Source organism: Molothrus aeneus, chromosome 6 (genome assembly GCF_037042795.1).
Source record: "Molothrus aeneus isolate 106 chromosome 6, BPBGC_Maene_1.0, whole genome shotgun sequence".
Taxonomy (NCBI): Eukaryota; Metazoa; Chordata; class Aves; order Passeriformes; family Icteridae; genus Molothrus; species Molothrus aeneus.
In genome coordinates, this window is record NC_089651.1 from 50,490,170 (window position 1) to 50,502,390 (window position 12,221).

At 39.2% G+C, this 12,221-nt stretch overlaps 1 protein-coding gene across 1 annotated transcript in view; it reads right to left on the reverse strand.

The window, feature by feature from the left end:
* The window catches only part of SETD3 (SET domain containing 3, actin N3(tau)-histidine methyltransferase), a 61,508-nt gene that overhangs the window by 18,414 nt on the left and 30,873 nt on the right, over positions 1-12,221 (reverse strand). The gene's annotated exons all lie outside the window — the stretch shown is intronic.

Genomic DNA, 12,221 nt, shown 5'->3' on the forward strand with positions numbered 1-12,221 from the left:
AGACTGCTCAAAAAAGATACAGACATATTTAAACTAAACAAACACTTAATATGTAAAAAAAAAAATCAGATCTAGCTTTTACAGGTTCATGCAGCTAGGTCTCTACAGATTAGCTTTCAAATGTGACATTATCCACTACATGAACCCTAATTTTAACTTACCAAGTCTGTATGAAGTAGTTTCAGAAAGTTGGGAGAGGAAGCTTTAAATAAAAAATGGGAACATGAAAATGTGAATATATTCATTTAGATGCAGGTCCTGACATTCTACTGAAAGAGTTATTATAAAGAACAAATACCATTTATTTCGTTACCCTTTCTGTGAAAATATTGTCAGAGCTGGCAATCAGGGTGATGACCACTGCAAAAACAAATAGTGGCATGCTGAATTTCATTTTCCTCCTGATGCTGCTATTCCTAAAAAAAAAAAATGAATAAAAAATGCTTTTTCCCCTTCAGTGTTCCAAGCCTTCTTTGAGACATTTGGAGGATATCTCAAAATAACCAGAAATATTAAAAAGTAACAGTGATTGCTGCCAGATTGTCTGCAGCCACTGTGGAAAGAGACAGACTGTTATTCTAGTCACCTAAAACACTATCAGACTAGAAGCCAGTTACTCAGTATGGCAATCAGAGGAAGGGGGGGGCGTGGGGGGGAGAAGAAAAAAAAAAAGAAAAAAAAGGACACTTCCAAACATATTTTCTCTTTCTGTGAAGCAGTAATATCCAGGGGTTCACATCTCATGTTTAATGCCTCACAAACAAGCAACACTCCTGATGTGCCATAGGGGCCTCTGTGTTATTAATTTCTCCTTCAAACTTTTAGATGGACATCACAAGGTAATAATTCTCAAGTTGCAGAAAGTAGATGCTAAAGCACTCCCACTTTGAGGGCTTGTTTCATTTCAACGGCATGAAGGCTGCAGTGTAGAATAGTGGGTGCCCTTCCAGCTAAGAAGCCATCACAGCCTTGACTCTGCTTTCCAGCCTAGGGGCATTCAACTCCTGTCAGAGTGGCCAGACTCCTGCAGACAGTAACCCTTTTCCCTATTCAATCGCAAAATGCTACAGCTCATTTATCAGAGTTCCTAATCTTGATGGAGAATTTCCATTAAAATTGGCTTAACATTTGCTTGTTTACCAAGTGATGCAAAGAACAAGTCCAATTACTATAACATACAATATAATGTCTGAGTAGAAGGAAAATTTAAAGTTTACTTAGTGTTAAATTTGTGTTCACATCTACACTACTAGATGCCTTGAAAAGAGCTGATGTATTTTTATATGAAGTCATATTGCCCAGTGTATTCCTTTGTGCTATTAACCCTAGTATAATCCAAGTAAGAAAAAATTATTTTAATCACTAGATGTGATCAAAGTTAGTTGTTTTTTAAAAGACACCACCTCTAAGCTGAGATAAAGCGATCATTGGACCCATCTACTGCTCCACTGTAATACATAGCCAAAAAAAGGTTTTTAAAAAAAATCCTTGTTTTTGTTGGTTTCCTGCCTTTGTAGACAAAGAGATTGTTGGACTTCTGTGACAACTATTTCAAGTACTCACCAGTCCAAGGCAAAGTTGTGGGCAATCACTGCACTGATATCACTAAATCAGATTTCAATAATCTCAGAAATCTCTTGTATCCCCATTGAAGGGGAGACAGCTCCACTTCTACCCCAGGAAATGATCATAGCCAGTGTTAAAAGTACACTGAGGCTACCACTGCACTCCCTTCACAGCCCCCAAAACATTAAGGGTGCTTGAAACAGTTAAAGCCAAAACCACTTTAAGTTTCCACCTTGTTAACTTTCATTCCTTTGAACATAAACCCCAAGGGTTACTTGCTTTTGACCAAACAATTTTTTCTTCCTCTTCTTTGCAGATTCTTCCCTCTTTCCACTGTACTCATTAACATGGGGAGATTTCGTTATGAGCCTTGGTGGATGCTACTTGATGGTTTCAGGCCAATGTGTAGGTGTACAAAAACACAAACACACACACATTCAGGGCCAGAAGCAGGAAGATCTGTCAGCATTTGCTGGTTACTGTCCCTTTCCCAGCTCTGGAAATCCTTTGAAGCAGCAGCCTTGAAGAGAAACTCCTCTCTGTGGAGCTGCTGAGGCTTTAACTGCCCTAAAGCTAAGTAAAATAAAGAATTCAGAATGGAGGATCCTAGTGATCTACAGGGAAACAAGAATTCACTTTTTCCATTGGACATATGCTGCCTAACCTAATGAGGGAAGCCAGTTTACTGTACAGGACAGGAGACAAAGCCAAAGATTATTTTACTTTGTATAGTTTATACAGTTTATAACTACAGAGGCATACTATAGAATTTTCAAACAGGCCAATTCGTGAAGTGCTAGGAATAATGTTCCCAAACTCGTGCCATTATATGACTTTCCTAACAGAAAAAAGATAGTTCTACTTTGCAAAACCTAATAGAATGAATCTTTTATAAAAAAAAGATTGAAACTTCTTAAATCTAAATAATATTCTTGCTTAATTCTTTATGTCAGCAATTTTTATTTACTTTCAGCCAATATACACAAGAAAGCACCGTTCCAGACTATTAGGGGATTCACGCAGCGGAAGCAAAGTGGAATGACTCCTTCTGGTGCAATGGAATTTAACTGTGTAGTCCCTTTTTCTGTACCTTCTACCTGCAAAATTGTTCTTTGTTAATGAGACAGCAGTGGCACAACAGACAACTCAAATCATTAACTATTAACTCAAGGGTCTGAAGGACTGACAACCCACTTCACATACAATGTGGATATTACTGTTTGGTAGACAGAGTACACAGAAACAACTCTGAACTGACTGCAACTGAGTACCCCACCTCCAATCCTGTGCCATCTCCTTTTTTAAATAGAGGCAAGACAGCCATGGACTCCTTAACAATTACTTCTTGATTACTCCATTTCAGAATACTGATTATTCTGTATGTGTGTATCTATACACAATTCTGAAATACTAATCCTTCCCAAAACAGAAGACATTCAGATACAGCATTTAAATAAGAGACCAAGTTTTTGTACCTTTTTTTTTTGTCCTTTCACTGAATCACTTAGATCTGAGTGCAGCCCCATTAAGGGCTGAAGTGGAAGAAGCTGGGCTGAGATTAGATGTGTTTTGCAATGAGACAGCCTCCCGAGTCCTTCCCAAAGCAATTCACTTGACAGAAGGACACATGAGCTCCACTATCCCCTGTGGTAAATCTCCTTGCAAAATTTGAGTTTACTGTTCATGTTGAGCCTTAGATTTACAGGCTCGTTCTGCAACATTTCATTCACACAGGTACAGTAAGATAGCTACAAAACCCTGCTTCCTTGCAAGGGTCTATGTTTGTATATCATGACACATCTTTTCCTCTATAGGCTCTTCCTGAGGTACAAAGTTTACCTTGAGCATTTTTCATTTCAGGAAACATTTTACCTTGTTAATTTCAGGAGCTGGACTTTGATGATCCTTGTGGGTCCCTTCCAACTCTGGATACTTTATGATTCTGTTTAGTGCAACACACAGGAACTATGCTTATGCACAAATCCATCCCACAACTCTACTATTAGTGAACTCCACTATTAGGTGAATCACAAGCCACATAAAAAATGCTGTGATGGAAACCCTGAAGTGAACTGCTTTGAAAGGACAGAAATGGTGTTTCCGATTCACAACCACTTCTCAACAAAAGAGTTTGCTAACAAGCATTAATATTATGCAGTATAGCCAAAGTTTTGTTACCTGTGATTTAACTACTCAAGTTTTCCAATAAATCCTACCAGGAGCCATTTAAGTAGAAGCTTGGATCACGATCACCTCATAACCAAGCTCCCACAGGCCATGGTAAGTCCTGGAATGACAGGTACTGGGGCTACAGTGGCACACACATCCAAAACTAAAAACCATTTCCTCTTCAACCTACATTCAAACAACAGTACAAGAAAATAAACTTTGGTTTACTTAGCAACATATCAATGTCCTACTGTGTGGAGTATTAGCATTGGGTCTGACTGAAGAGGATAATCCACTTTGTAATTTAGTTAAATTACTAATTTTAACAAAGATAAGTACCCTGTATAATTTTGCAGTGCTTAAAGAATACATCCTTTGAGTATTCCGCTCTAAGAAACATCAGCTTGTTATAATATTTTAAATTTATGGAACATTGGTAACTGCTGTTATATCAGGAAAAATATTAAATCTGCACAATAAGTACAAACTTTATATGAGAAAGTATACTTGTAAGTGCATGATGATCTCCTGATGTCTGCTGAGGCACTCACTTCCACAAAAGACACAGACAACATCCCTGCGGATAGACTCAAATGTCCCACAAAGTGCAACTCAGTTTAAAAAAAACACAACTAACAGAAAAGCAAACAAAAAACTGTCTCCACTCTATTGGCTGTAAAAAGAGATGCTTATCTGCATTCTCAACTAGGAGAGTGGTTGAGAACCCCATCTTCAAAAAAATGCCTTAAAAGCCCATACTACTAACAAGAGAATGTATTATTCCTCCCAAATGTGGTTTAAACTAAGCAGAAACAAATTTTGTTTTGCATGGCACATATGCTTTGAAGTACATCTCTGCTTCTCCAGAGGAAAGCAGGCGTTTAGGCCACTACAGCAGAATCCATTCAGAATATAAAATAAATTAAAACCTGCTGATTAGGAGATCTTAGCAATGTCTGTACAATGAAAGATAACATTTATACCCAAAATGAAAGATATGTTTTATCCTATCTGTCCTCCAACTTCGAATCATTTTGACTCTAAGCAAGAGCAGACACCAAGCAGGATGTGCCTGTATTCTGATCTAGGCCAGCACGGTCCAACTGGTGCCCATCGTCTGAATCTGGACCACAGGATGCCTCCATATGGCCTGCCACCTTTTCCTTGGAGGAGATAGGGAACAGCTGCTTGAGGAGCAAACGCTGCCTGAACAGCCAAACACCTCCTCCTGTGTCCGGCTGGCTCAAAGCCCAGAGCTGTCGCTGTGTTCCTGTGGAAAGCAAGGAAGGAACAGGGGAACAAGGCAGCAGAACCTCCCACCCACGCAAGGACTCGAGCTCTTCATCTGCCTGGCTCGGACAGACACAGCCCAGCAAAGCCTGGAGCTGCTTCTGCCATGGAGAGGGGCAGCCACAGGAATGGCCCCACAAAGCCCCAGGATCTGCTGTTACTGTCATCATGGTCGGGGGTGGGATGTACCCAAAAGTGACACAAAAAATCAGGAATTTGGCACATGTTTGCAAAGTCTAAACCACCTTACAGTAGCTACACTAAGTGGTACAGTACAAGCATACTGTCAATCTTCAATCTGCTGCCAGTAAAACAGATTAATACAATATTTTGGCCTTCACAGAGAGGAAAAACACAGAAAAGCATAAATATATTTCATTATTAACTGCCTATTTATTTATTATTGATCAAGAAGAACAACTTGGGCATTGAAACACAGACAAAGCAAATTATATAGCAACACTATTTTTACCTTTGCAACTGCCCACTCAATGCAATTTTAAATCTCTCCTTAAGGTGACATGCATAGTAGACAAGTAAAAAAAGGGAAAGATTTTACAGGGTTTACAACTGTGCCATCTTTCTTCCACCCATTTTTCATTGTGTCGCTGACATCATTTCTGAAAAAAAGCTATTTGACTGGTATGCCAATGAGTATAAATCAAGCAGGGAAGAACACTGAGAATCCTGAAGACCTACCTGGTACAGAAACAAAATTGAATTTGTGTTTCAAATACATCTGCTTTTGACTGCATATTGGTTGATCTCTTTGGAAGCATTAAAATATTCTCTATTACTCTATTATTATCAACTTAAAAATAATAAACACCTTCTGATTACTTCAGTGGGGTGTTTCAAAAGACAGTATACTTGTCTGCATTCAACTCAGGTAACGTTTAGCACACAAAAGTTAAATGGTGGTGTCTTCAAGCCAAGTACAGAGAGACACCAGATGTTCTACTTCACGCTGACCTGGAAAATCACATGCTTATTGGAATAGGAGAGATTAAAAACAACACAGAAAAATAATGTAAGAGCAGCATAAGTCATATTGAAAGTATCATCAAAACTTCAAAAATTGGTGTAAAAACTATGCTAGAGACGTGAAATCTCATTTAATATACCAAATATTGAAGCCACACACAATACCAGATTTTAAAGATGCTATGATGAAATCTAGAACTTGATGTGTTAAACATCCTAACTAAAATGATATTCCAGTCCCCAACAGCTAATGGCTGGATTTTAGAATTTCATTCATGCTAAATCAATTAGTCAAATTTTATATGAATAATATATGAAATCTAGTATCTGATCAAAAGGGATTACAGCCTCCAGGAAATTAAGTTCTCTGTCCAGTACTGCACACAAACAGACAAAAACATCTTTGTATAGATTACTGCAAAGCTTGTATTCACAACAGGACTACAACAACACTTTCACAGTGTCCAGATGTCAATACACCCTAGTCAGAAAACTGTTTGACAGTGTTCCTGTGAAATGCTGGAAGAAAATCAGACTACAGATAATACCTAAAAATTGTTAACAACTTCTACCAAATTCTATTTTAAAAAAATATTAAAAAGAGTATGACTCATGGGGCAGCTTCTGTCTTCTTGAGTAAGAGGAGCTTGACAGAAGGAAAAGAAAGCAAGTATTTGCTCATTAACTTTGCAAAGAAACATAAAAGTGAGTCAAAGAAAGTAAGTTTACTTGCTAAAAAATGTTACTTAAATAGGTGACTTTGCCTTCTTCATTTAGTAAGAATTTTAGAATTAAACTGATCTCTCCTGTACTGGGGAGCCCAGTGCTGGACTCAGTACTCTGGGTGTGGCCTCACCAGTGCTGAGTAGAGGAGAAGGATCACCTCTCTCAACATGCTGCCAACAATCCTAGTGCAGCCAGGATGCCATTAGCCCTTTTTTGCTGTAAGGACGCATTGCTGGCTCATGCTCAGCTTGTTCCCCAACATAATAATGGGATCATTTCACTTCAAGTGCAGGACTTTGCACTTCTTGCTAAATATCAATTAGCAGCCCATTTCTCCAGCCTGTCAAAGTCCCGCTGGATGGGACTTACCAGAAACTGAAGTGAGGCTAACAGGCTTGTAGTTCCCTGGAATGATCTTTCTATCCTGAGGATAGGAGTGAGTTTGCTTTCTTCCAATCCTCAGGAAAGTTTTCCAATCATCATGGGAAGATGATTGGGAAATCATCGCTCAAAGATCACTAAGAGTCATCAAATTTGCTTTGGAAAGGATCTCTAAGTGTTCCCTAGTCCAACTCCTCACTGTGATGAACAGGAACATCTTCAACTGGATCATGGTTGCTCAGAGCCCCATCCAACCTGACCTGGAATGTTTCCAGGAATAGGGCATCAACAACCTCTCTGAGCAACCTGTGTCAGTGTTTCACCTCTCTTTTTGTAAGAAATACCTTCTAGTCTAAATCAACCCTCTCTCTTTTTGTAAAAAATACCTTCCTTAGACCTAGTCTAAATCAACCCTCCTTTTTTAAAACCATTACCCTTGGTCCTTGCAACAAGCCCTGCTAAAAAGTTGGTCCCCATCTTTCTCACGCCCTTTTAACTATGGAAAGGCTGCTTTAAGTCCTCCCTTTTTTTTTGTCTAGGATGAACAAGGCCAGCTCTTTCAGCATTTCCTCACAGGAGAGGTGCTTTAGCACTCTGATTATTTCTGTGGCTATCCTCTGGAATCTCTCCATGTCCTTCCTGTGTTGGGGACCCCAGAGCTGGGTGCAGTACTCCAGGTGGAGTCTCACCAGAGCAGAGGGATTGAATCCCCACTCTCAACCTGCTGGCCACCCTGCTTTTGATGTAGCCAGGGTACAACTGGCTTTCTGAGCAGCAAGCACACATTGCTGGCTCCTTCACCAGCACTCCCAAAGTCCATTTTTCAAGGCTGCTCTCAATCCCTTCAACCCACACCTGTATTGATAGCATGAGTTGTCCCAACACAGGTGCAGCACCTCGCACTTTCCCCTGGTGAACTTCATGAGGTTCCCAAGAGCCCATTTCTCAAGCTTGTCCAGGCACCTCCAGATGGCATTGTGGTACTAGGAACTCTTGAAGGCCAGTCTTACCAGTAAAGGAAGGCATTTGGTACTCCCATTTTACATGTTCTATGTCACAGTCCCCCACTCCATCCAGCAGCCCGCCCACATTTCCTCTAGTCCTTTGGTCATCTATGTACATATAGAAACCCTTTTGATCACCTTTGATATCTCTTGTAAGATGCAATTCCTACTGGGCTTTAGGTTTCTTAACCACATCCCTGGATGACTGGACAATATCTCTATATTCCTTACAAGTTACCTGTCCCTGCTTTCACCTTCCCTATGCCTCCTTTGAAAAAGGAGTTAAAAACTCCATCTGAGTTTTTGCCAGGAGTTCCTTGCTGATTCATGAAGGCCTCTTGGCACTTTTGCCTGACCTCCTGCTTTTGGGACGAACTGCTCCTGAACTTAGAGGAGGTGCTCTATCAATACTAACCATGTTTTCTTTCTTGGATCCTTCTTCTCTCCAAAGCCTTATCCCATGGGACTCTTCCAAGCAGATCCATGAAGTAGCCAATACTGCTCTCCTGAAGTCCAGCATCATGACCCTTCTGTTTGCTCCTCTCAGGATCCTGAAATCCACCACCTCATGGTCACTACAGCCAAGGCCATCTTCAACCTCTGCATCTCTAGCAAACCCTTCTTTGTTTGTAAGTATGAGGTCCCTGAATGCAAGTAGCACCTCTCCTCATTGGCCCCTCCACTACTTGGTTGACGAAGCTCTCCACAAACCTCCTGGACTGCTTATGCCCTGCTGTGCTGTTCCTTTAACAGATACTGGAGTGAGGTCCCCACTGAGGACCAGGCCCTGCAAATGTGAGGCTGTTTTTAGCTATCTGTAGAAGGCCTCATTAACTTCTTCCTTCCTCCTGATCAGGCCTTATAGCAGAGGCCCACCGCGCTGTCAACCATATTGAGGTTCAGGTCTTTTATTTCTTTCCAGACTGATAACTTGCTCTTCAGAAAAAAAATGTGGTCCCTCAGTGGTCCAAAGAGTACAGGCTGAAAACAGTGTGTAAATCAATGCCAAACTGCCATCCTGGACAATCCCACAAAACTGGTGTTTTTTCCAGCACATGAGAGGCAGCTACACAGAGATACTACTCACGGAGTGCCACTGAATGCATACAGCCATGGCAAAAGCTATGGTCAGCTAATGCTCTGCTGGTTTTGGACTTACCACTTCAAAGATTTTAAAAGACAACTAAAGTTATCATAAAATTGTCTTTTATTTAGGCAGGAAGTAACAGCCTTTACTACAGCTGGGGAAAAGATACAACACTTTCATGTTCAAAATGGAAATAGTTTGGACACTTCCACCTTCTCTAAGTGCATTCCTTGTCTTCATATCTTGTTTTGATTCACAAAACCTTCTCTGTGGCTGACTACAAACAGGCATAGAGATGCACCTGAAAATTAAACACAAAGACCACTGCATATTCTTTTAAAAAAGCTTCAAACTCGGCTGTATTTTCTTTAGAAATATGATCTCACTGTGACTGTCTGTAAACTATATGGCTCCCTCTTGTGTCTATCATACCACATTTCAATGGACAAAAAATTTTTAACATTAAGCCATAAACATCTGGGCTTTGTTCACCCTTCTTCAGGCAAGCAGTGCTCATAAATGTTAAGGAAGTCACAGACATACCTTCCTTTCTCTTCCCATGAGAAGAGAAAACCCTGCAGCTTACAGAATTTCACTTTGGAACAAACTATAAAAAAATCTAGCAAACTACAAGTCTGCAGCAATGATAGCAATAATCTTTTGAGCATTCTCTGTATTTTGATACCAGAGCAGAGGCCAAATGCAGCACTGAAGTACATCTGCAACAACTTTTAGCTATTTTTTAGTTATCAAATTACATATGTTTAGAGAGGTGTCAGTGTGGTTTATAGAGCCTGGCTAACATGCTCAAGAGTTTATTTTTGTCTGCTCAACATCCCACCTGTTTCTGCTTATCAAACCAGACTACAGTTTAGCTTGCAACAGCTGTGAAATTCATAAATCTGCCCATTCTTCATGTGTAGCCAGACTAAGCACTTGGAGAACGAGTCAGAACTGCAGCAGTCACCCTTTATGGAGAAGCTAAGGAAATAAAACAGAGCAGCACTTCTCAAACCATGTTTGAAACTGCACACCTATCAGAAGCCAAATTATTTTAAAAGCAGTCTAGCAATGCTATTTGGAAAGAAAAAGAAGCATTTGAAGACAGGACCTGTTAACCCTTTTATTCCCCCCACCATTAGAAATATCTTGTAGACTAAAAATATTGCAATTAGAATATTTTGTCTGCACAAAGTAGTCCCTTTTTTAGTATCTTCAATTAGCAAAAAACCCCAGCTTTTATTTCAGGATGCTGCTAGCATTACTTCCCACAGTAGAACAACTATCAATAAAGTAAACACAGTTTTAAGATTTTTGTATTATAAAAAATGTATCTGTATACTTAAAAATACATACTTTAAAAGGTATTTCTACTTTAAAAAAATTAGTCTGCATACTGAAAGCAATATGAAAATCCTGGTCACACAGGATAGCTTTCATTTAAACATTTCTACTAAAGCAGTAGTAATACTGAATGAAATGATGGTTCACAAAAATCTAAAAAAAACCTCATTTAATCAAGCTTGCAGAGTACAGAGCCTTTCATGGACAAGTGGGTTTGATTTGCTTTTTTCATTTATATGAAAAATTTCTCTTTCACTGTTTCTTCCCTTTTCCATCTGTTCATGAATTACCCTTAGCATTAGTATTTTGGGGGTCAATTTTGTTCAAAACATGGTATGAGTACATGCAAGCTGATACTAAAATTAATTTAAGCTTTTATGAATAAGGAAAAATGGTACTGTTTTAGGGAAGAAAAAGACTTCTATTTTTTCTCTATGAACTCCTTTCCTCCACCATTTAATAAATTACAGGCTTTTATTTTTGAGAGCAGAAGCAGAAATCAAACATTTAAACTTTTCCATAAGTTTTCACCAAAAACATCAATAATAGCTGCCCAATAGATACAGTTGGCATTCCTGGAGCCAACTGAGTTTATTTGACTTTCTAATGTGAACAGTACTATTTGCTGAATAGTAGTGAAGAAACATTCAGCTGAAATTGTGGTTACATGGCAGTGCTGAAGTAAGGCACCAAACAACCAGGACCCACTTAAAATTTAACTAAATACTTATTACCTCTCATTCTGCAAAGGAAAGTAAATAAAGCAAATGATTCCTACCTGACCTACCTTCATCTCATGTTCAACAATGTGAAACAATAGCTATAGAACAAGATATGTAACAAGAATACAAGGCAAGCAATAAAAGCATTTGTCAGGAGAAGCAAAAAAAAAAAAAATTGATCTCATTTTCTGACCATTCTCCATTTCAGAGATTTTTTTTTAAACTAATGTTGCAACCACACAACCTATCCCATAATAGTACTAGTGCAGGATGAGTGAAAATGATGGAACTGGTCATAGTGATAGTTCAGCTGAATGAGATGATTCAGTTCTGAAAAGAACTGCAAGAGCAAGAATAGCAGCTAGAAGAATTGGATAATGTTCCACAATATCCTGCTAATAACTTGTCAAAAACAGTAGAAGAATTGGATAATGTTCCACAATATCCTGCTAATAACTTGTCAAAAACAGTAGACCTTCTTAGGGTGAAAAAAACGTTCTAAGGCACAACATTTAGCAGCTCTGTTTGATCAGGCAGCATATTTTGAGAAACTAAGTGAAGGCTGGAAGACCAAGTGTGGACTGGCAGTCTAGGAGAGGCCACAGCAAGAAAGCAGTGTTGGCTGAACTATCATTTCCTCTACTGTGACACCTGGAAGGAAGAATTCAGTTCCCTTCCAATATCAAAGCCACTGTTTCTAGCTTATTCCTTGTGCATCTGATTTGGCTTTCACCAATCATTTTCAATTACTTCAGTTTTCAAAATGTATCCCTCTACTCCTTACACTCCATAAACTGAATTTGTGTTTGAAACATATTCAGTTCTTGAAATACCAAACAGCTACACAAAATAATGTAACACTTGTTAAATTTAAACAGTTGACAGAACAGCTTTGGAACTCTGGTAACACTAAAGGAGAATAGAATTGCCTTGTGTCTTCTGACCTTT